Source organism: Chlorocebus sabaeus, chromosome X, assembly GCF_047675955.1.
Source record: "Chlorocebus sabaeus isolate Y175 chromosome X, mChlSab1.0.hap1, whole genome shotgun sequence".
Classification (NCBI taxonomy): Eukaryota; Metazoa; Chordata; class Mammalia; order Primates; family Cercopithecidae; genus Chlorocebus; species Chlorocebus sabaeus.
Window position 1 is genome coordinate 11100940 of NC_132933.1, and position 26653 is coordinate 11127592.

The window sequence follows — 26653 nt, forward strand, 5'->3', positions numbered from 1 at the left end:
TGGGAAAAGAATGCATTCCCAGAGGAGGCCTCTGAAATGGCCGCTCTGGGGGTGTCTGCCTTATGCAGATGTAGGTAGGGATGAAACATGCCCTAGTCTCCTGCAGTGCCCCCAGGCTTGCTAGAATTAGGAAATTCCAGCCTGGAAAATTCTAGTCAGACTGGTTCTCTGCTCTTGAACCTTGTTTATCAATGACAATGCATGCACAGCTGGACATGGAAGTTCATTAGTGATTCTAGTCTCACCCTGACCTTGTGATCTTGCCATGACCTCCTGCCTTGTGATCTTTTGTTACCCTTGAAGCATGTGATCTCTGTGACTCGCACCCTATTCACATACTCCCTCCCTTTTGAAAATTGCTAATAAAAACTTGCTGGTTTTATGGCTCAGGAGTCATCATGGAATCTGCTGACATGTGATGTCTCCCCTGGACACCCAGCTTTAAAATTTCTCTTTTGTACTCTTTCCCTTCATTTCTTAGACCAGCCGACACTTAGGGAAAATAGAAAAGGACTTACAGGAATTATTGGGGGTGGGTTCCCCTGATATTCCAATGTTCTCTCTTCTCCTCTAATATTTTCTTTTCTGTCTCCATTTTACTTTCCAAGTCACAAGATGATGTTTTAACATCACTAGGACTAAATTGTGGTATATTACCAGGATGATTTTAATTTGGGTTTTTTGTTGTTGTTGTTGTTGTTGGTTTTTTTTTTTTTTTTTTTTTTTTTTTTTTTTTTTTATTCTTCTGGTTCCAATTCTAAAAAAGTCCACTTTTTGATGAAAAAGAGATATGGGCATTATAGATATTGTGGAGATCACAGCTCACAAAATTGACAGGGGCCCTAGGGCATATTAGGAACACATGGAACCTACTGAGTACGTCACATTTAGAGCCTTCAGAGGAAAAATAAATCCAATGAAATGGTAAGGTATAGGTTTGGATTTAAAAGATGAGATAGTTTTATTAAAAACACCCACCAATAATCTTTTCATTATTCCAAGGAATGGGGTTTCTAAATAAGGTGGGATTTATAACCGATATAGTTCTTCTTGTGTCAGTTAAGGCAGTTGAAATCTCATAGTTTATTATATTAATCTCTCCCAATTTGTTTTTCAGGGTAGTATATTTGGAGAGGTGAAACCCTTTAACTTCCTTAGAGCGCTCCTAGTCTTTGTGAATTGCACCTTCCTGCTGTTGCTTCTGTTTCAGCCTAAGTCAGTCCCTTTTAAGGTGTCCCAGTCTTTTACATTAGTAAAACACTAGGAGGGAAGAATCCTCAGACCAAGGGGGCTTAACATTTTTCTGAGGGGAAAGGTTTGAGAAATGAATTGCTTTAGCTATAAATGCATAACTCAGGCAGTCTTTTGCTTTTACTATTTTAAAATAGTGCAGGATAGTTGGTCAGTTAAGTTTACTAGTTTATTAGGTCCTGCTATGGCCCAATTTGTCATGTGGTGTTTGACAAGGGTGACTGAATCATGATTTAGTCCATTTTAAAAACTAGTATTTAATAATGTATCTTTATTATTTTCAAAGCAATCAGCTGGCATCTCAAGTATTGCCTCTAAGTTATATCAAAAAGTATAACATAATGTAAAGCTGATTCATTTGGATTCTGGCAGCATTTGCTGGATTTTATTACAATCCACAACCCTTTTGAACACTAAGGTAATGATATTTAACACAGCAATAGCTCATTCCTGTGCATTTTTACTCCTGTCTTTTGGAATTTTGGGGGCTGGTTGTTGTGGCTGTGTTGGGTCTTCAGGGGTCAAGTCTGCTAAGGGGCCTGGCCACTGTGCTTTTTCCAGATATTCCTTAGCTTTAGCTTCTGAGACCAACATGTGAACCAGCTGGCAAAGGTCTGAAAGACCTGGGTCATAGGTTCTGATAATGAGCTCAAATTCATGGGCAGCCCAGTTGCATCTTTATGGGGATCAGGAAATTATTTAACTATGTCCCAAAACTCAGCCTTTGAACAAGGTTGATAGACAATCACCAGGGTTCCCCTATCTTTCACCAGTTGTTCTAGAAACAGGGTGAACATGAGAGATTTCACTCCGGGGTCCCTTTCTCTGCATCTTCCAGATGAGAGGCTGCCACTGGAGCTACCAGGGAATTGGCAGGAGGTAGGATCTTGGAAGTTAGACTCTCTGCTGCCTTCTGTTTAGTGAGTGTCAGACTAGGAGGGGAAGATGGTAGATTGAAACATGCAGAAGAAGGAGGAAACAGAGCTGGTCCAGGAAGCTCAGAGAGATCAGGGTACAGTGTGGGTGTAAGTTGAGGTCAGGAAGGTGCCAGGGAAAAAGTAAGGAATTCTGAGGATTTCTTTAAGAGAGATTGATATGGTTTGGCTGTGTCCCCACCCATATCTCATCTTGAACTATATAGCTCCCATAATCCCCACATGTAGTAGGAGGTACTCAGGGTGAGGTAATTGAATCATGGGGATGGTTACCTCCTTACTGTTCTCATGATAGTGAGTGAGATCTCACAAATATGATGGTTTTACAAGGGTCTTTCCCCCAACTTGGTACTGCAATTCTCCTTGACGCTGCCATGTGAAGAAGGACGTATTTGCTTTCCCTTCCACCATGATTATAAGTTTCCTGAGGCCTCCCCAGCCCTGTAGAACTGTGAGTCAATTAAATCTCTTTTCTTTATAAATTACCCAGTCTCGGGTATATTCTTATAGCAGCGCGAGAATGGGCAAATGCAGTAAATTGGTACCACAGAGAGTGGTGTGCTGCTGTAAAGATACCTGAAAATGCAGAAGTGACTTTGAAACTGAGAAACAGGCAGAAGGCGAAACCATTTGGAGGACTCAGAAGAAGTTAGGAAAATGTGGGAAAGTTTGGAACTTCCTAGAGACTTGGAGGTCTCAGAAGACAGGAAGATGTGGGAGAGTTTGGAACTTTTAGAGATTCGTTGAACAGCTCTGACCAAAATGCTGAGTGATATGGACAATGAAGCCCAGGCTCAGGTGGTCTCAGATGGAGATGAGGAACTTCCTGGAACTGAAGCAAAAACTGGTAGCATCTTAGCAGAGACTGGTAGCATTTTGCCCTGGTCCTAGAGCTCTGTGGAACCTTCAGCTTTAGAGAGATGATCTGAAACTGTAGCTTATGTTTAAAAGGAAAGCAGAGCATAAAAGTTTGGAAAATTTGCAGGCTGACTATGTGATAGAACAGAAAAACCCATTTTCTGGGGAGAAATTCAAACTGGCTGCAGAAAACTGCATAAGTAACAAGAAGCCAAATGTTAATCACAAAGACAATGGGGAGAATATCTCCAGGGCATGTCAGAGACCTTCACAGCAGCTTCTCCCATCACAGGCCCAGAGGCCTAGTAGGAAAAAAAATGGTTTTGGGAGCAGGGCCCAGGGCTCTCCTGCTCTGTGCAGTCTCACTACATGGTGTCCTGCGTCCCAGCTGCTTCAGCTCAAGCTGTGGCTAAAGGGGGCCAATGTACAGCTCAGGCCATGGCTTCAGAGGGTGCAAGCCCCAAGCCATGGCAGCTTCCATGTGGTGTGCAGCCTGCAGGTACACAGAAGTCAAGAATGAAAGTTTAGAAACCTCTACCTAGATTTCAGAGGATGTATGGAAATGGTGAGTTGTCCAGACAGAAGTTTGCTGCAGAGGCATGGCCCTCATGGAGAACATCTGCTAGGGCAGTGCAGAAAGGAAATGTGAGGTTGAAGCCCCCACACAGAGTCCCCATTGGGATACTGCCTAGTGGAGCTGTGAGAGGAAGGCCACCATACTCCAGAACCCAGAATTGTAGATCCACCGACAACTTGCACTGTACACCTGGAAAATTTACAGACACTCGATGTCAGCCTGTGAAAGCAGCTGGAAGGGAGGATGTACCCTGCAAAGCCACAGGGGTGGAGCTGCCCAATGCTGTGGGAGGCCACCTCTTGCGTCAGCATGATCTGGATGAGACATGGAGTCAAAGAAAATCATTTTGGATATTTAAGGTTTAATGACTGCCTTATTGGATTTTAGATTTGCATGGGGCCTCTAGCCTCTTTCTTTTGGCCAATTTTTCCCATTTGGAATGGGTGTATTTACCCAATGCCTGTACCTCCATTGTTTCTAGGAAGTAATGACTTGCTTTTGATTTTACAGGCTCATAGGCAGTAGGGACTTTCCTTGTCTCAGAAGAGACTTTTGGATTTGAAATTTTGAGTTAATGCTGGAATGAGCTAAGATTTTGTGAGACTATTGGAAGGGCACAATTGCGTTTTGAAATGTGAGGACATGAGATTTGGGAGGGGCCAGGGGCAAAATGCTATGGTTTGGCTGTGTCTTCACCCAAATCTCACCTTAAACTGTAGTTCCAATAATCCCCACAGGTCATAGGAAGGACCTGGTGAGAGGTAATTGAATCTTAGGAGTGGTTACCTCCATGCTGTTCTTGTGATAGTGAGTGAGTTCTCACGAGTTCTAATGGTTTTATAAAATGCTTCCCCCACACCCTGCTTTGTTCCGCACTTCTCCTTGCTGCTTCTATGTAAAGAAGGACGTGTTTGCTTCCCCTTCTGCCATGATTGTAAGTTTCCTGAGGTCTCCCCAGTCCTGTGGAACTATGATTCAGTTAAGCCTCTTTCCTTTATAAATTACCCTATCTTGGGTATGTCCTTGTAGCAGTGTGAAGATGGAGTGATACACAGATAAAACATTAGAGAGCTCTTGGTTAACATTTCTAAGCTATATGTTGGCCTCCTGTAATGAGATGAGGCAATCTTCCCCCTTGTTGCTACTCTCTAAGTGCCATTTTAAATAGCTTTCCCATTCTGATTGTTTAGTTCTTATGCCTGCATTTTCTATCCTAGATCACTAATTTGGGCATATCAAAAGATCCCCATCTAGATGTTGTAACTTAGAATCCTTTTGTGTATACTGGTTCACTTGATTAAATATTTTCATGACAATTCACATGAGTATTTTGCATATTCCCCGCCAGAGTTTCTAATGGTGGAACTTTTTGTTCCTCAGTTCTAGAAGTTTTAGCCAACTTTGGGGCCTCATTATCCGTAATTTAAAGTTCTCCTTCAGATTTGACCAACTTGGGGAGTATGTCAGACATAAAATGTGCTGCTTGAGGATCTAGCTTTTCAGGGCCATTACTCCCTGGAAAGGTTTGGTCCGCCCATGTCGTGGCTACCTGGCATAGTATGACAAGGGCTTAAGGTGCAGGAGGGGCCAGCTCCTTATATGTACCCACTGGCTGAGATTAGACCCTGAACATGTTCTTCTGCGGGGGAAACCTACTCAAAGCTTCTGCACTTCTTATGGAGTGTTTCTCCCAGGAACCCTCATGGGATCCTCAGTCATCTGAGAATGCCTCTAAAGGCTTAAAGGAGCAAAGAGCTTTTATTTCTTTGAAGTGAAAAATTCCATGCTCATAAGCTAGAGGGTTTAGAGTTGGTCAAGCCCAATAAGAGAAGGAGTGAAACATACAAAAACTAAATGAAACAACAAAAAAAAACCAAGACAGAAACAAACAAAACAGCTAAGCAAAACGAACAATGATCACGCAAATTGTACCATTTCCGGGCGCTCTAAATGTAAGGAGAAATTAAGACCAGTTGGTCGTTAACACTAACTTAAAAAAAAAACTTATTTTTTGTTTGTTGTTGTTGTTGTTGTTTTTTCTTTAAACAGCAAATTAAACCTGAGACCCCCAACTACAAATTTTTGGGAGGTCAGGAATCCCTGGAGGAAGGTTGTCCCAGACATCAGGAAACCATCCTATTGGTTTGGGCTATAAAGTGCCCAGCTGATACAAAGCACTCATAGGAGAGCTGCTGCAGGTGGGGCCACCTTCACTCAGGATCTCTCCATGGTTACCAGATGTCAGTAAAGGAAAATGACCAAGGCAAGTCTCAATTATTCTGGGAGGTTTATTTCATAAAATTAAAGACTCATACCCGAGAGACAGGTCTATGCCTTTCTCCAAAGATTATTTTGAAAGCTTCAATATTTAAAGTGGAAAAGGCAGAATATTAAGAAATACACAGTTTTCATGTGAGAAGGGAATAGGAAAAAATAGCCTTGCCCTTGTCTGGTTCAGTGAATCTGCATTTTGACATAAGACATTGTAGACAACAAGGCAGAGGAAACAATCAGATATGCATTTGTCACAGGTGCGCAGAGGTATGATTTCGAATTCTGTCCTATGTCCCCACACCTGTGGAGATAAGCTATGAATTTACATTGCCATGGTGAACTTTAACAGAAACACTTTAGGGTGAGGATTTGGGGGCCCACAGGGTGTTTACTTATGGGCCATATGTGAGGGAGGTGCCTTTTTGTCTTTGTGGCAATCTTATTTAGGAGCCAAAATAGGAAGCAGGTTTTCATGACCCAGTTCCCAGCTTAACTTTTCCCTTTGGCTTAGTAAGTTTGGAGTCCCAAGATTTATTTTCCTTTCACAATTGGAAAAAGAAGCAAGCCTACTTTACCTGAGCACCCACCTTTTAGAAATACTTTATCCAGGATAGCTTTCTTTTCACCTTTGGAGTGAGATAAGTAAGCCAAAAGGTTAACAGACTTAATTTTTCTTATCAATTCATCACTTAACTTTTTTTTTTTTTTTGCCTTGTATATAGTCTTTTAAAAGTGAGAATAAAAACACTGAAATATTTTTAGAAGCTTTTGCACATCAATAGTCATCACTAGGTGAGACTAATTAAAGAGCCCTAATTTTTAAATGTAATTTTAAAAGTGCAGTGTTGTTCATTTGGAATGTTCTTTTGTAATTTTAAATTATCTTTAATAGGATTTTGTGATTTCTGTGTTAGCTGTTCCTGGGACCTAATACTTATGCATGTATAGATAGGCATGGCCAGAAGGTAAATTACTCATTTCTTCAGAAATTAAGGTTCTGGTTTTTACATTGATTCTTGGATTTGGCTCTCAAGTCCCCTCGATCAACTCAACCAGTGATTTTTTTTCTCCTACCTAAGCACAGAATTTAAAAAGACAAAAGATATGGGACACAAAAATCTCTACTAATTTATGAGAGCTGAAGTTTGCACCTTCTGAAGTATTACCACTTAATTATAGTTTGTCTGATTCAATCAGACATCTGAGTCCTCCAGCTGGATCAAAGCCAGTTAATTAACAGATCCAATCTGATCCTTGCCCCAGCCCAGTTTCTGTCATGACTTCTGAACCCAGCTGAGATCACACATTTGCCCAAACTTAGATAGCTCACAATGAAAATCCATGGAGCTTCAGAATCTCAGAGAGAACTTACCCATGATCCCTAATTGCTGCAAGAGAGCAATGGACAAAATCAGTCCTCTGGGTACCATGCTCACTAAGTGCTCCTTGGGGTAGCTAGAAGCTCTACTTCAGATCCCACTTTGAACAACATCTGTTAAAAGACACACCTTAGACAAATTGAACAGAGTTGACTTGAACAAAAAACAATTTGCAAATCACACAGTTCCTGAACCAGAATAGGTTGAGACACTCCTGGCATGTGAATTGTATTTCAATATTTTTTTCAATGGTAGCGATTTTCAGAAAGGATTAAAAAAAATAAAAATCAGTTATATGCTTCCAATAAGTAAGACAATATGAAACACTGCTATGATTACAGTAAATTTATTAAGAAAAAAAAAAAAAGGCATGCTATATAAACAGTGAGCGTAGAATGTTTGAGAGGCTTTTTAATATAAGGTAAAATAGAGTTTATGAGAAAGAGAGTACTACCAGAGAAAAGGAGGAACATTTCATAATGATAATGAGGACAATTAATCAAGAAGACACAACAATAAAAAGTAAGTATGCACTTAATAACATTAGAGCCTCAGATATATACAGCAAAAATTGACAGAATTACAAAGAGTATTCAAAATTTCCACAAATATTAGGGATTTTTATACCTCACTCAGCAATTAATGGAACAACTAGACAAAATATCAGTAAATATATAGAATACCTAAATGCTAACACCAATGGCTCTGATCCAGCCTTCCACACAGTGGAATACATGTTTCTTTCAAGCGCACATGGCTTTTGTGTGCTTGAAAGAAAGCGCACAAAAGACAGACACTAAGACAGACAATATACAGAGCCATAAAACAAATTTCAATAATGTTTTTAAAAATAGAAATTATGCCCAATATGTCTTCTCACCAAAACTGAATCAAAAGATAGATCAATTATATCAAGATATATGGAAATTAAACAACATCCTTCTAAGTAATTTATGGGCAAAAATAAAATGGCAAAGAAAATTAGAAAATATTTTGAACAAAAAGATAATAATAACACAGCATATCAAAAGTTGTTAGGCACAGAATAAACAGTGCTTAGAAGAAACTAACAGCTTTAAATACTTATATTTGAAAAAAAATAAAATCAGTGACCTAAGCTTCTACCTTAATATAGTGGGGAAAACATGAGCACTGAAATATGATTGAAAAAATATGAGCATATTTCACTTATGTTAAGTAAAATAAACCAAGCACTAAGATAAGCATCATGTGTTCTCACTTATGCGTGGAATCTAAAAATTAAAAATTAAATGAGTAATTGAACTCATGGACATAGAGAGTAGAAGTAGGGTTACCAGAGGCTCAGAAGGGTAGTAGATGGGATAAGTGGGGATGGTTAATGGATCAAAAAAAAAAAAAAAACCAAGAAGAATGAATAAGACCTACTATTTGATAGCACAACAGGGTAACTCTAGTCAATAATAATTTAATTGTACATTTAAAAACAACTAAAAGTATACAACTGAATTATTTATAACCTAAAGGATACATGTTTGAGGGGGTAGATACCCCATTCATCATAATGTATTATTATTTCACATTACATGCCTATCAAAACATCTCATTTACCTCATAAATATAGATATCTACTATGTACCCACAAAAATTAAAAATTTAAGAATATTAAACATTATATATGAGCAAATTAAAAAAATAAGTACAGGAAATTCAATGGTAATAACAAGAGCTAAAAATATATAATATAAAGCATAAACATAATTTAAAAATTGACACAGCCAAGAACTGGTTATTTGAAAATGTCAACAAAATGGGCAAACTCCTAGCTAGACTGATCATGGAAAAATGTGAGAAAACACAAATCACCAATATCCAGAATAAAGTAAGGGGTTATCACCACAGATCTGTCGACAAAGAGTCAAACTCTGTAAAATATTTGAAGAGATTTATTCTGAGCCAAATATAAGTGACCATGGCCTGTGACACAGATCTCGGGAGGTCCTGAGAACATGTGCCCAAGGTGGTCAGCACGCAGGTTGGTTTTATGCATTTCAGGAAGGCATGAGACTTCAATCAAATACATTTAAGAAGTACATTGGTTTGTTCCAGAAAGGTCAGACAACTCGAAGTGATAGGGGCTTCCAGCTTATAGGTATATCTACAAATTTTCTGGTTGACGATTGGTTGAGTTTATCTAAAGACCTGGGGTCAACAGAAAGGAAGGTCTGTGATAAGATAAAGAATTGGGGAGAACAAAGTTCTTAATTGCAGAGGAAACCTTCAGGTAACAGGCTTCAGAGAGAACAGATTGTAAAATGTTTTTTATCAGACTTAAAGTTTGCAAGCATTTATCCTTTGAGTTACAAACAATCCAGTTACACTCTTTTAGTTCTTTATAATGACAATTAAGTCATTATTGACTATACCCACCCTTTAGTGCTATCAAATAGTAGATCTTATTCATTCTTTTCATTTTTTTTTTGTTTGTTTGTTTCTATTAACCACCCCTACCTCCCCCCTTAGCCCTTCACTATCCTTCCCATCTGCTGGTAACCATCTTTCTACTCTCTGTGTCCATTAGTTCAATTGTTTTGATTTTCAGATTCCACAAATAAAAGAGAACATATGATGTTTGTCTTTCTCTGCCTGGCTTATTTCACTTAACATAATGATCTCCAGTTCCATCCATGTTGTTGCAAATGACTGGATCTCATTCTTTTTTCATGACTGAATAGAACTCAATTGTGTGTATATGTGCCACATTTTCTTTATCCATTCACCTGTTGATGGACATTTAGGTTGTTTCCAAATTTTAGCTATTGTGAGTAGTGCTGAAGCAACATGGGAGTACAGATATCTCTTTGATACACTGATTTCCTTTCTTTTGTGTATATGCCCAGTGGTGGGATTGCTGAACCATATGGTAGCTTTAGGTTTTTGAGGAAACTCCAAACTGTTCTCCATAGTGGTTTTACTAAGTTACATTTTCGTGAAAAGTATATGAGGGCTCCCTTTTCTCCACATTATCACTACCATTTTTATTGCCTGTCTTTTTGATATAAGCCATTTTCACTGAGGTGTCACAATATCTCATTGTAGTTTTGATTTACACTTCCAGACAATAAAAATTTAAAATACACATTATTTCAATAAGTGCAGATAAATAATTTGATGAAATTCAAAACCTGCGCTCAAGGTTAAATTGCTCACCAAAATAGAAATAGTAGGAACCCCTTCAAACTGAGAGGACATCCATGAAAAACTAACAGCCACTATCATGTTTAATGATGGGAAACAATTTATCCAATGAGATATTTCTGGTAAGATAAAGAATTTCTGCCATATGGACTTATTACAGAGAAGATCAAGAAAATACTGTTTACTATTATTTATTAAGAATTGACTGAAGGTCCAAGATCAATTATGAACTGTTAGTTTTTTTCCTCTTTGCTATACACAAGCTACTTTTCTTTATTAGCATAAATGTATGTATCATACATACACACAAATATAATTAGGTGACAATATTATTTGAATTTTTCAATCTTTAACCTCAAACTATCCTTAACCTCATAAGTAACTTTATAAGGGAAGCATACGGCATTCAGTTTTTCATCTTAATTGAAACTTTACAAAGAGCAAATATAAACAGTTATAAATAAGTAGAAACTTTACATGACGACCTTTCCTATCTCTATCCCTATAAATTTTAATTTATTTAAAATGTTTACATGTCACAAAATTTTCTTAAGTCACAAAATTTTCTTATTAAGTAAGCCCACATAATAGCTTTGGGTCTGAAAGTCATTTGATGGACTTGAAAATTCTATTTAAGTTGGTACAGTGGACTAACATATACATCACTGATACTAATACTTTGTCCAACTGATAATATATGCAAATTTACACCAACAATGAAAGCAGAAATTGTCTGAAGTTCATGAAAACCAATAATGGATTTAGAAACACAATAATTATAATCCAATATATTGTGTAAGCAATATTCACTTATCTGTCCTGGAAAGCAGTGTTGAAATATTTAGAAAGTTTAAATTGATTAGAATTTCTATAAAAAAAAACAAACTCATAGTCTCCAAAATAATTAAGTATTAACTTATAAGCAGATGCTTTGGTACCCCTCATTTATCACCTTGTCCCATCTTGGAGGTCACCACAGAAAGTTACTGTACTTGCAGATAGCATTTTGTATCTCTGTGCCTGGGATTATTTTCTAGTTACTAGAGCATGTTCAGTTTGTTTGTGGGATCAGCCAGATGTTCTGAGTGGTTAATACTTCAGGGCATCACTCAACCAAGAGTGAAGGGAGCTGGTGAATATGTAGCACTGGTTCTTTGGCTCTCAGGGGGAAAATGAGATGCACTCCCCATTTCCCATTCTCTCTCAGTGTTTCCTGACATCATTTTCCAAATTAACTTCTTGCAGTCAAATTCTGTGACTCAGAGTCTGCTTTTGGAGAGGCACAAAGTAATACAGATTATATTATCTTCCACAATATATTTAAATCACAGAGAATTCACGTGTGTGTGTGTGTGTGTGTGTGTGTGTGTGTGTGTGTGTTTTGTATTTATTTATCTATGGAGACAGAGTCTCACTTTGTTGCCCAGGCTGGAGTACAGTGATGCAATTTTGGCTCGCTGCAAACTTCGCCTCCCAAGTTCAAGCGATTCACTTGCCTCAGCCACCTGAGTAGCTGGGATTACAGATGTGCGCCACCACGTCTGGCTAATTTTTGTATTTTTAGTAGAGATGGGTGTTTCACCATGTTGCTCAGGCTGGTCTTGAACTCCTGACCTCAAGTGATCTGCCTGCCTTGGCCTCCCAAAGTGCTGAGACTACAGGCATAAGCCACTGTACCTGGCCCATATGTGTTTTTAAATCAAAATTATCAAACTAGTTTGATGTGCCTAAGGATTTACCTTGACTAAGAGTATTATATAAATTTAATTATGATATGGATCCAGATATAATTCTGCATTTACTTACCAAATATTAAAATTGATTCAAAGGCATTTTTATTAGTACAATTTTATGATGGCTAATTGTTAGCTTAATACCGACTTGCATTTTCCTTGTTTGATTATAAATCTGTCTTTGGAATTGTTTCCCTATATTACAGACAAATGACAGACACATGTTCAATTAATCCCCACAAGTGGCCCCTATGAAGACGTTCACAGATACATAGGGCTACTAACTCAAGTAGACCATTGGAAATGGTGAATTACTTCACCTCTGTGAGGAGTTAAATACTTTGTTTATAGAGCCATAGGCACACAAAAAGTAAATATAAATATAAATACAGCTATACACATTGTCGATAACTTCTGCAGGCAAAACAAGAACAAACAAAGAAGACTCTACAAATAGAATCCTGAGAATGTACATGTTTTCAAACGAATCTACTTTTTAGAAAATACAGGTGTTAACCATTCTTCAGACATAAGAGTGTCACAGACCACTAGATGACACTAATTTTTCTTTCATCCACTCTAAAATTTGGCAGTCAGAAATCCACAGCATTTCTTAAACAAAAGAAACACTCCTAGATGTCTGCCAATCTGATACTTTACCTCACGTTTGACATTTTCCAGACTTTTAGACTCAAACATGGTAACAAAGCTAGAACATTGTACTCAAGTCTTCCGTTTTTAAAATGAAAGCCAGGTAGCTGCTGAGGTCTTCCAGACTCATCTGCAGAGCACCTCTGGCACCTAATACAGGAATTTTAGACTTCTCAAAAGATAATCACCAGGTCCCCATCATTGGCAGACAGTAATGGCATGTAAAAAGTGTCCAATTTTAAAAATCCAACATTGCCTAAAACTTTGTCATGTGTGATCTCTGAAAATATGCCCGACTTGTTTTTCTCAACTCGAACACAACAGTTGGTGTCAGTAGCCCTGGAAGAGGGAGATCAGGAATGGTGAAAAGATCCTAAATGTGCTGTGGTGATCGTCATTGACTAAGGATTGATCTCTGTTTCAGTGGTTCTTCATGTGGTAATCCCATCTATGAAAAATTACCAAAACCTTAAAACATGCATCTCAAATTGTTAAGAATATAATTCTTATACAAATATGTAATGAGTGGATGTCAAAGTTTTATTCAATTTATTAATGGAGAAACTGGAAAAGTAACAGAGCTAGCTTCAAAAGCATTTGAGAAATATGGACTTATATAATTACTGAGGACAGAGACATTGAAATAAATTTGCAGGGTTAGGTACAAAACTGTTCACCATCTTACCAGGCAATAAAATTATAATTTTGATATTATATTCTCCATTAGACAGAAAAAAACAATCATTCCATCCTTCAGTGTTCTACAATTTAAGGTGTCATAGAACATCTGGGCCTTGATGATCAGAAAAAGTACATTTCCTGAGAGTGTCAATAACTTTCAATGGGGTCAATAGAAAATGTTCCAACATGCTATTAGAGGGTCATATGATTATCTTTTTACTTTGTTGTGAAGTTTTGATTTTTTTTTCCTGAAATATCAGAACAAGTAATTTCTGAAGAATGGTTTGGGAAAGATAAAAGCAGCTCTCAAATACTGTGTAATACACACATCCCCAGCCTAAAACATTGAATCATGAGGAGTGTTGGGATGTTTACTATTAGTATTTGAAACAATTTGAAGCTACACCTGTAATTTCATCACACTTATTTGCATTCTAATATGCATTCTTATGTGGAAGACAGCACCTGAATCTGAGTCTCTGAGGAGAAAAGCCTGCATCGATAGTTATTCAAAGCTCCCCAAGTAATCCTAGTGTGCAGCCAGGATTAAGAACTGCTGCTCTGGCCGGGTGCCGTGGCTCACGCCTGTAATCCCAGCACTTTGGGAGGCCAAGACGGGCGGATCACCCGGGGTTCGGAGTTCGAGACCAGCCTGACCTATATGGAGAAACCCCATTTCTCCAAAAAAATACAAAATTAACTGGGCTTGGTGGCAGGCTCCTGTAATCCCAGCTACTTGGGAGGCTGAGGCAGGAGAATTGCTTGAACCCAGGAGGCATAGGTTGTGGTGAGCCGAGATTGCTCCATTGCACTCCAGCCTGGGCAACAGGAGTGAAACTCGGTCTCAAAAAAAAAAAAAATAAAAAATAAAAACTGCTGTTCTAGAATGAAACACTGCTCATTCCAGCATAGCATCTGCCCCTGACACCACTCACTCGAAAGCAAGACTGGTTGTAGAAAAGTCCCATCCAGTCCACAGCATTGTTCCTAAGTAGCTGATCTAGTGTATAATCTGTTACTTCATTCTAAAATATGAATTTGCAATCAAGGTTAACCAGGCATTTGAGAAACTTCTGCAACTTATAAGAAAAAGACTTAAATAAATCAACAGAAGTAAAACAACTCCACACACTGCAAAAATTCAGGAAGAGTTTTTAAAAATGTCTAATTAGTGATTTCAGTGTACTAGGCAAGATTTTGAGGGAGGAAACCAGTATTGGAGTTTGAAATCTCCTGTGTCCCACCACATAAAAATTTTTTTCTCATGTAGAATTAGAGAAGAGTAATACATTTGTAACTTTTGTTCCTAAGTTGAACATGTCCCAAGAGAAACAGGCCACCATGCTGATGCTCACTTTGAATATATGACTGCCAAACTCATTAGATTCTGGCAATCATGCTATCTTTCCCTTAGTTCATTCAGTTTCTCAGTCTCTGGACTTCAGTCCCGTGTTCCTCTTCCTCCTCCTCACTTTCATCTAATGGCATTGCCATCTTTTTTCACTAAGAAAATTGAAGTAAGCAGAATTGAGTTTCTTCAGTTCCCCCACCACATCTATATACCTACCAGCATGTGTACCCATGTTTTCTTCCTGCCTGCCTGTTATTAACTCTTAGTTTTTCTGTCCAGGAATACACTAGACCCTCTTGTTTACCAACTCAAGCACGTAGCTGCAGCAATTCTCTTCTTTCTCTCTTTCATTCATTTTCATTTTTAAGGAGCATTACAGTCAGCAAACATATTTTTCTTGACCCTACATCCCCCTTAAGGTCCTGTGCCATCTCTCTGCTGTCTTTTAAACAAAAATTCCTTGAACGAGTCGTCAGCTCTTCCTTTGCACTTCTTCTCCTCCCATTCTTCCCTGTGTTGCGGAAACACCTGGGGTTCGGTGTGGGGCCTGCTACTCACTGCACAGAAAGCCAATCACTGAGACAGTGTATATTTCCAGAAAGGAAGACTTTATTCAGGTGCTGCAACAAGGAGATGGGAGATCAGTCTCAAATGCATTTCCTTGATTGACTAAAATTAGGAGTTTATATAGCAGGGAAGAAATGTAATCATGTGGGAAAACAAGAATTAGAGAACAGTAAGAAAGAGGAGTTGGTCAACAGCAAGCAGATGGTCACTTAGGCAATCATGGTGGCTGAGGGCTCTGGCATCTCATCTTCCAGATTCAGTGATCTGGTAAGTTTCAGCTCCTTAATACTATATGGGAGTAAAAAAACTCACAGGCCAGAGAAAAAAAACTCACATAAAACAATTGTATCTTAAGCTTTAAGACTAGAAGGATCAATTTCTGTATTTATTCAAAGAAGTCATAAACATCAGTTCTTGTGGGACAATTGAACCATTTTCACTGGAAAACTATAGGCTTTTTCTTACCATTCAAACAGTGCCTTTCACTCCACCACATTGTTACATTAAATGATTGATTTTTAGTTTTCATTTTGTTTGGCCCAGCAGCAGCATTTCATAACAATCAGTCTTTCCTGCATTCATTATTTTGTTTACTTGGCTTCAGAAATGCATCCTCCTACCTCACTGTCCATTCTTCTTTGCTGGTTTATTTAATTAAAATAATTTATTTTTAAATCGGCAGATAAGATTGTATTTATTGCATAAAATGATGTTTCAAAGTATATATTCATTGTGGAATGGCTAACTCTAGCTAATTAACATGTGCATTACCTCACCCAGTCATCACTTTCTGTGGAGAACAGTGAACATCCACACTCTTGGCATTTTTTTAAGAATACAATATGTTGTCATAAACTATAATAACCTTGCTGTCCAATAGATCTCTGGAACTTATTCCTCCTAACTAAGTCTCTAATTGTAATTTTTTATCCTTTGTCTAACATCTCTCCAACCCCCTTAGGCTCTGGTAACCTCCCTTCTACTCTCTTCTTCTGTGATGTTTTTTACTGGTTTCTTCTCATTAATCCTACTAATAACCACGAGAGGGCCTTAGGATTTAGTCTTTGGTCCACTTCTCTATTTAACCTGAGTGAGGTGGGAAAAGAACATTAATAGACATTTTTCAAAAGAAGACACACATGGCCAAGAGGTTATTAAAAAATGTTCAACATTAGTACTCATTAAAGAAGTGCAAATCAAAACCACAATGACATATCATCTTACTGCAGTCAGAAGAGCTACTATTAAATTAAGAAAATAACAGATGTTAGCAAGGATGCAGAGAAAGGGAACTCTTTTACACTGTTGGTGGGAATGTAAATTAGTACAGTCTCTATGGAAGACAATATGGAGATTTCCCAAAGAACTAAAAATAGAACTACTATTGTATCTAGCAATCTTTTTATATATCCTCTAAAAGGTCCTGGATTTTCTACAGCATAGAAATGACTCCTAAATTAATATCTCTAGCCTGATTTCTATCCTGCACTCCAAACATTCATTTCTAACTATTTACCTGCCTTTTAAAAAACTAGGGTATCTAGTAAACACCTCAAATTTACCTGAGCTTTTGACCTCTTACACACAACCCACTTATTTTAAATTTTCCTTATCTCTATAGATGGCAACGCTCTCCTCGCAGCTGTTCAGAAAAATAACCTTGGAATTCATTGGGAGGAAAAACTTTTCCTCTACTGACTTTGGTACAATAGTTGGGGGCCTCCAAATTTAACTGACAATAGACAGGTTAACAGGAGAAAAGTCAAAGTTGAATCATATGCCTATGAAACTGCACAGAAGAAGTAGCTCACTAATAAATTAGAGATAGAGGTTTAAATACCTAATTTATTATAAAAAAAGAGTGGGGTAGGAAAGGCTTTTATAAGAAGAAATGTTTTCTTTAGGAAAGTCAAATAGGACTTTTGAGAAACAAAGGACAGAGAAGAGAATTTGTGATTGGTAATTTCGGCACGTGCCAGTGGCCTTTCTGGCAAGAAAAACTCGAGAGAGGATTTTTTGCAGTTTCACTTTCTGTCTTCCTCCTGGGAGTGGGGTGGCCCAGAAGAGGGGATTCATAACAGATGTTTTCACCTTCAATCAGATAGAAGCTCAGAAAGAGCTTCTTTCCGCATCTTTTGAATCTCATCCCTAGTTTAAAATGATCTTCATAACAATTCTGGGGATCCAAGTGGGTCCCTACACATCCATAACTCCCTTGTTCTCATATTTCATACCTAATCTGTTAGCAAATCATGTGTTCCTTATCTTCAAAATTTATTCAGAATCTGATCAAGTCTCACTAGTATAGTCCTGGTCCACACCAACATTATCTTTCGGCTGGGCGCTGTGGCTCATGCCTGTAATCCCAGCACTTTGGGAGGCCGAGGCAGGCAGATCGTGAGGTCAGGAGATCGAGACCATCCTGGCTAATACGGTGAAACCCTGTCTCTACTAAAAAATACAAAAAAATTAGCCGGGTATGGTGGCAGGCACCTGTAGTCTCAGCTACTTGGGAGGCTGAGGTGGGAGAAATGGCATGAACCCGGGAGGCGGAGCTTGCAGTGAGCCAAGATCGCACCACTGCACTCCAGCCTGGGGGACAGAGTGAGACTGTCTCAAAAAAAAACACAAAAAACAAAAACAACAAAAATTATCTTTCTTCCTAAGTAGTCTCCTTGATTCTGTTCACGCCCTACAATCCTCTCACAAGCCTATACTCCACCCATTAGCCAGAAGAGCTCTTTTATAGCATTGGTCAGATCATGTCTTTATCTTTTTACAATCTTCCAATGGTTTTCCTTCTTATTCAGAGTGAAAATAAGCCTCTTGTAAAGGCCTACAAGGCCCTACATGACATTACTGCAAACTGCTTTTTTGCTTCATATTTCACCTTTCTATCTTAATCTAAGTCACACTGGTTTTCTTGTTGCACTTGAGGCTCCTGCTCTTTTCTCCACCCTAAATGTTCTTCTGCCAGATAGAATGCCTCTTTCACTTGTTTTCTTTCAGTTGCTAATAGACTGTGAAACATATTTTTTCACACAAGAGAAAAATGAAAAGTTCTATAATATGTAAAGACTCTTAAAACATCAATAAATTAAAAAACAAAACAACTACATTGAATAATGAGTGAAGATATAAGCACGGCACCCAGATAAAAAATAAGAAATTGAAAACAATATTATGAAGTATGATCCACCTTTTTTGTAAAGGCCTATGAACGGGAGCAAGTTAAATTTTTAAGTATCATCCATATAATGAAATATTATACATTAAATCTAAGACCTCAAACTCTAAAACTACTAAAACAATGGGGAGATTTTCCAGGACGTTGAACTGGTTCTTGAGTAATACCCCACAAGCACAGGCAACCAAAGGAATAATGAATATGTGGGATCACATCAAGTTAAAAAGCTTCTGCAGAGCAAAGCATACAGTCAACCAAGTGAAGAGACAACCTGCAGAATGATACAAAATATATGCAAACTATCCATTTGACAAGGAATCAATAACCAGAATATATAAGGAGCTCAAACAACTCCATAGAAAAAAGTCTAATAGTCCATTTAGTGAAATAATGTAGATCTATCTATACCTACATGGAACTATCTTCATGATGTATTATTGGCCAAATAAATAGTGGCAGAAGAACATATAAATTATGAATTTATCTTAATAATGCTTAAGTGTATGTTTGTATTGTGCATCATATTATGCTACTCTGAGCTTTTTCTATGACAATGTGAAGTAGCAGGGCTCTTTTGATAGGTGCCCTTGTGAGATTAGGTTCTGTGCCCTGGTGATGAGTCCTTGGGCCTACCATTTTGCTAGGAGGAAGTGCTATCAATTTTGATGTATTTGGAATTTATACCTTATATATTTTAAAAACTACTTGTGGAAGCTTATAATGAAAATAAACAGCTAAATACTTTCAAAAAATGATCAGAATAAGGGGGAAAGGTCAGAACAATATAGAGGTAAAAGGTGTAAAGTTGTACTTATATTTACACAAAATTATTCTGTTTATTTATTCCTAAATTTTACTTATTTATTATTTTTTTTAGAGGGAGTCTTGTTCTGTTGCCCAGCCTGGAGTGCAGTGGCATGATCTCGGCTCACTACAACCTCCACCTCCTGGGTTCAAGCGTTTCCCCTGCCTCAGCCTCCTGAGTAGCTGAGATTACAGGCACCCACCACCACTCCAGGCTAATTTTTGTATTTTACTGGAGACAGGGTTTTATCTTGTTAGCCAGGCTGATCCCAAACTCCTGACCTCAAGTGATCCGCCCGCCTCAGCCTCTGAAAGTGCAGGGATTACAGGTGTGAGCCACCACACCTGGCCTTGTTCAGTGTAGTTTTGAGCTTCCTGTAAACCAAAACAAAACGGGATACAAATTTAAAAATAGAAAAAAAAATCTTGACATCTTGCCTACCCTAGCAGAGTTGAGAGCCACAATTGTAATAATGGAAGTAAAAATGCTTTACACAGTATAAAGTGCCATATAAATATAAGGGACTGTTTCTACCTAGTCAGTCACCTTTTTTCTTAGGGAAACTTCTAAACAGGCCTTCCTCTGGCCTGAATTAACCTTTGTGGACAAAACACAGTAAAGAAAGTTTTTCTAGAGTTTCTTGAACTTGGTCTTATAGCTACTTACCATTCGCCTTTGCAGAAGTGCTCTTTTAATCAGTAGCTGTATTATGTCCAATTATGTCAGAAACTAATTAGTACATTAAATAAAAAGTTCTTGAGGAAGACATAAGTGATTTGCATAGCCACTTAAATGAATCTAATTTATAGATGAAGTTTGTCAAGTTTAGAAATCATTCACAAACCAACTGTTGTTCTTGTCAGTTCAAATACTTATACCACATAGTTAATATGGTGGTGCTTGTGACTTCATTTCTGGTTGGTATGCTTAGATAAGTTGGCATCCTTTGGGACTATTGATTATAAAATTCAATCAATAGAAGAGGCAACCCAGTTAGATCTTGACTTGATTATTAGCCATTTTTTTTTTTTGTTTCAAAATGAGGCTCCCAGGAGGTGTTCTACATTTTTAAAAAGAACGTATTAAATGATGATTGAAGCAGTTAAGAGCTCTTCTTTAAACTGTGTACAAACTCATTAGAAAAAGTTTGCCTGAATAGCATAGTTTCTGGAGATAATCTGGCTGGTAAAAATCCTTTTTCTCCCATTTACCAGCTGTGCATCACCATAAGCAAAGGCCTTAGCAATTCAGTGACTCAGTTTCCTCCCACATAAAATTGATACAATAACAGTACCTACCTTAAACAGTTGTGGTGAAAATCAAATGAGGTAATACCTATAATGGGCTTAGAATGGTAATGTGGCTTCTAACATTCAAATTGTAGTATCACATAGGTCAGAATGCCATAGTCTGTTGCAGAATCCTCTCTCTCAGGGTAGGTGACTAGGAAAGGCTATTTGATCTGCTTTGTGTCAGAACAATGTCTCCAAAGAAAGCTCACCAAAGAAACAGGTACCTGGAGTTGGTTTGCAGAATACTACTGCACAAAGAAAGGGTGAGAAGAGTTAGAGAGGTGTCTTAAAGAAACCAGGGGTGATGTAAAAATCATTCAGTCCGCAGGATGGGCATCAAACTTAAAATGGGAGGCAAAGGCATAGGTTAAGAGCCAGGCAGAGGTAAAGTGAAACAGAGACAAAATTGGGAATTATGAGATAGGCCTTACTATTATTTAAAAGGCATTCAGCTCTTCTTCATTATCCTTGGTTTACCAATATGAGACCCAAACCTGAATGAATTAGATTGGCTTAAAAAGTATAGGGCTAAATCTGTGTCTTCTGATGGATGTCTTATACACTTTTGTTTAATGGAAAAACAGAATGGTAATTCAGATTGTTAGGAAAGTTAGGACACAAAGTGTTTATTTAAGGATCAGGAAATTTCAGAATGCTTTTAGGCAAAAAGAAAAGCAGTTAATAAACAAGAGATTCAAAAATGCCAGAAAAAGAGGGATAACTGTCAGAGTCTGATTCTAAAGGGAGCAGGAATGAACGTCTTTCAGTTAACAGATGGAGATAAAAGTCTTAGAATGGCAGAAGAACTGCTCTTGCTTTGAATTTCTTAGAAAGAATTTTAAAAGTGAATGAATATATAGGAAGGTTTTGAATTCATGTGAGAAAATGAAAGAGATTGCTCTTGTGGGCAAAGGGGGAAAGCTTCCTTTTTGTCCTTCATATGTTTGCTGAAGAATCAACTCACAAAAGTCAGCTTAATAGGGGAAATGGCATACAGATTTATTAGCATGTATGAGGGGAAATATCACAGTGATGATTCCACCACAAACAAGATGGGGTAAAGGTAATTATATACCCTTCTCCTTAGGTCAAAAAGAGATGGGGGAGTGTGGATGATTTTGCGGGGAGGAGGGGGGGCGGGTGTAGTACATAATTTTTAAGGGAATTCAATGAGCTTGAAGAACAGTAGTCTGAGACAAAGTCTGTTGGGTCTGCAGAGCAGACAATGGTTTGTGAGAAAAGTCTGTCCAAGTGTGTTAACAGACTTCAGTCTTTCTTCCTTCAACATAAGTTCAGTTAAAGAAAACTCAGGGAAGGGCTTAGAGGCAATTTTCTTCTTTAGCAGGTCCAGGCTTTAGACAGATACAGGAACATCAGAGAAAAAAAATCTTTATTCTGTGCTTTGGGAAAGACAGAGGATTGAGCAACCATGGTTGTTGGCAGGGGGGAAGATCAGAGAGACCTTGAGGCTTCCTCAGTTTACCATGTCAAAGTGCTACATTTTGAGGTAAGGTACTGGTTTCTGAGCCTCAACACTTTGGATAAACTCCATCTAAATAAGTAAGCAGCAATGTCTGCTCCTTCGAGTGACCTGGAAGGAGAGAGTGAAGAGGTTTGAATAACAGCTGTGAGGAATGTGATAGGAAGTCAACATGAGATAAGGAAAAGGATGAAGGATTTCTGAGATTCAAGAAATACTTAGTTGAAATTAATCAGCATGAGTGCAGTGTGGATACAGTCAAGCTTCCAGGGGAATTAATGGTTTTCTCCAGTTCAGTATTTTGCAGTGGTTTGCACTTATTTGCAGTTTTTCATCTGGTTTATACAGAAATAAGTTTAGTAAATCATTGTAAGAGTTTAAAATCCCAAGGAAAGGATAAAGTAAAACTGAGGGTGAAGATGAGAGTCCATGAGGGGAAAAGTTTAAGAATGAAAGGAAAAGAGTAATTAAACATCTTAAAGACTTTTTTTGGCTTTCACTGAAAGTTTAGTTCATTCAATGTAACTAATGATAAGGACTTCTCTTTTGATTTTGTTATTTGTTTTCTGGTTGTTTTGTGGTTTTCTCTTCCTTCCTTCTTTCTTTCCTTTCTGTCTTTTTTTAGTAAAGGTAATTTTCTTTGGTGATATTATTTACTTGTTTGCTTTTTATTTTTTGTTTCTTCATTGTATGGTTTTTGGTTTCAAGTTACCATGAGGCTTGCAAATACTATCTTATAACCTATTATTTTAACAACACTGATAACAACACTGTTTGCATAAAGAAACAAACAGAAAGGAGACTAATAAAAATGTTACCCCTAAATTTTGTGTCCCCACCTTTAATCTTTTTTTTCCTATTTCTATCTTATTGTACTATGTCTTGAAAAGTTGTTGTAGTTACTATTTTTGATTGTTTCATTATTTAGTTTTTCTACTTACGGTAAGAGTAGCTTGCACACCACAGTAACAGTGTTATAATAATCTGTGTTTTTCTGTGTACTTATTATAACCAATGAGTTTTGTACCTTCAGGAGATTACTATTGCTTTCTAATGTCATTTTCTACTCCCTTCAGCATTTTTTGTAGGACAGTTCTGGTGTTGATGAAATTTCTCAGCTTTTCTTTTGTCTGGGAATATCTTTATTTCCCCTTCATGTTTTCAAGTCAGTGCTGGCAATAGAAATAAGAAAAGGTTTTCTGGAGAAGCTGAAATCTTAAGTCTGACCTTAACAATTAAAATTTATATGGTTAGCTAGGAGAACGAATGAAAGAAATTTAAGTAAAAGTCTGAGAGAATGTAATTAGAGAGAGACCCCAACCTCAAAACACCTCATGTAAGTTACAACATTCTTGTAAACGTACTTATTCCATTGTATTTTTTGGTAAGTGAACAATAAAACTATCTATTTAGTTCCCCAAGGCAGAAACTAGGAGTTCTTCCAATTTCTTTTCTCTGTAATATTTCTAGCATTCTGTGAATTGAAAGTCTTGGTTCTAGTATATATTCTTGACTCTTTATCTTTGCCCTAGTGTAGACACTGTAATATTCATCATCTAGGCCAGGGATTGGCCAACCATGGCACATAGGAAAATCTAGTTCCCAATTGTTTTATATGCCCAGCAAACTAAAGATAATATTTATATTTTCAAGTGGTTACGCAAAAATTCTGAAAAAGTGTATTTATACATAAAATCAAATAAAATGGAAAGTTTTATGTCCATAAATAAAGTTTTATTGAAATATAGCCATGCTCATTCATATTAATTTCGGGACAACACAAACATTCAGTCTATAGTAAATGCCAAGCAGATAAGTCATATCTGCTTGATATTACATTTTGACACTCATTATATCCAAATGAAATCTCTTATTTTCTCCAAAAAATGTGGCTTTTTGGTTTTTTTTTTTTTTTTTTTTGCTTTCCAACCAGAGCTTTCAGGGCAGGACTGCTGCATCAATGGGTCCAGAAAGTGGAACCTCTACGCCAGTGGGTTTGGAGGGCAGAATGTGGAACTCACAAGGGTTATAGTCAAGCCTTACAATAAGGAGTTTGCCTTGTAGTTTGGACTTACTTGTGGTCCATTGCGTCTTCTTTCCTGTTTCTCCCTTCTGAAATGAAAATACATATTCTAAGCCTGTCCCACTACTGTAATTTGGAAGCACATAACTTGTTTGGTTTCACAGGTTTACAGCTGGAGAACAATTTGTCTCAGGATCAATCATACATGGACTTTCATATATTTCTAATTAAATAATATTTAGATGAGACTTTTGATTTTATGCCCTAGAGTTAATTATGGGATAACATTTGGGGTCTGTTGGGATACAATAAATATAGTTTGCATATAAGAAGGACATGAATTTGGGGGTACTAGGAGTGAAGTGCTATAGACTGAATGCATCTTCCCAAAGTTTATATGTTGAAATCCTAATCACCAATGTGATGGTAATAAAAGGTGAGGCATTTGGTAGGTTGTTAGGTCATAGGGTAGAGCCCTCATGAATGGGTTTAGTGTTATTCTAAAAGAGATCCCAGAGAGATCACTCACCCTTTCTACCATGTGAGGGCTCAGAGAAGAAGGCAGTCCATGAACCAGGAAGTAGGTCTTCACTAAACATGTAATCTATAGATGCCTGAATCTTGGACTTTCCAGCCTCTAGAACAGTGAAAAATAAATGTCTTTTGTTTTGAACCCACCCAGCCTATTTTTTTTGTTGTTATAACATTCTGAATACATTAGGATAGTATCCAAAATCATAAGACTGAATCATGAGTAACAGACTAAGTGTATGAATTTAATGAGAACAAGAAATACATCTGTCTTATACCTAGTTATTATTTTCAGTGCTTAGCACAGAGAGTGTCATACACTAGGCCAGTGAGTCTCAAACACAGCACAGAATGAAAAACATCTCTGAACATTTTTTGTTTGTATTTATTTTAATAAAGTTCTCTAGGTCCCACACAAACCTTTATGAGTGAACATTTTCAATGGTGGCTCTTAGAAGTTTCTAGATATTAAAAGCTCCACAGATAATTATAATGTATGAAATTAAAAATCATTCTAATTGGCATTCAGTAAACATTTGTTGAGTAAGTGAATGACTGAATTCATTCACTCATAGTGCCACTAGAATCGGGTAAGAGGAAAAGGTTTTCTTGTGATGTAGCTATAATGGGAGAGTGTGAATCTAGAGGGAAAGAATGCCCAGGACTGTAATAACAGGCATAAAATACCAGCCAAAATGAGTGAAGGAGAATGGAGAAGTTTTCAATGGAAACCTCCTTTCCTCATATACTATGTTTTTAGAGGAAAATATAACATAAAACATGGCTATATAGGTCTTTCTTTTGACTTACAGTGGGTCAGTCCATAGGCTATAAATGGGGCATCATAATTCCATCATTTTTACTGTAGACTCCATTTAAATGGCTCACTTTCTGTTCATGAGTCGAATGCGACATCTTTATTATTTGAATGGTAGAATAGGTATTGCCAACTTAATATCTGTAATCTATTCCAGAAAATCAAACATTCATCATTAAAACACTAACCAGAAGCCTATTTCCCAATTTTTTTCTTGTATTTTATTTTTTAATACTTATTTTAAGGTAAACAAGTTATCTTCACATTCAATCTTTACTTAATTGTACAACTCTTAAAACTAAAAACATGGCCGGGCGCAGTAGCTCATGTCTCTAATCCTAGCACTTTGGTAGCCCGAGGTGGGCGGATTGCCTGAGCTCAGGGGTTTGAGACCGGCCTGGGCAACCATAGTGAAACCCTGTCTCTACTAAAATACAAAACGTTAGCTGGACGTGGCGGTGTGTGCCTGTAGTCCCAGATACTCGGGAGGCTGAGGCAGGAGAATCACTTGAACCTGGGAGACGGAAGTTGCAGTGAGTCGAGATAGCGCTACTGCACTCCAGCCTGGGTGACAGAGCGAGACTCCATCTCCAAAAAAACAAAACAAAACAAAACAAAAACAAAAACATATGGAGTCAAATAACACTATAAATAACACTATAATATCTAAAAATTAATAATAATTTTCTAGCATCATCTAATCCTCAGTTTTCAAATGTGCCAATTTTTGCAAGAAAAAAATCTTCTTAACAGCCAGGATCTTATTCAAGACCATGTATTTTATCTGCATATTATCTCTCTTAATTCCTTTTAATAGTAGAGCAATCTCCTTTTTTTTTTTTTTCTCGAGATGGAGTCTCGCTCTGTCGCCCAGACTGGAGTGCAGTGGCACGATCTTGGCTCACTGCAAGCTCTGCCTCCCGAGTTCACGCCATTCTCCTGCCTCAGCCTCCTGAGTAGCTGGGACTACAGGTGCCCGCCACCTCGCCCGGCTAATTTTAGTAGAGATGGGGTTTCACTGTATTAGCCAGGATGGTCTTGATCTCCTGACCTCGTGATCCACCCGCCTCGGCCTCCCAAAGAG

The 26653-nt window shown here is 37.7% G+C and overlaps 1 pseudogene; it reads right to left on the reverse strand.

The window, feature by feature from the left end:
• Positions 1-1695: 1695 nt before the first annotated feature.
• Positions 1696-26653, reverse strand: part of LOC119620866 (heterogeneous nuclear ribonucleoproteins C1/C2-like) — a 74695-nt pseudogene continuing 49737 nt past the window's right edge.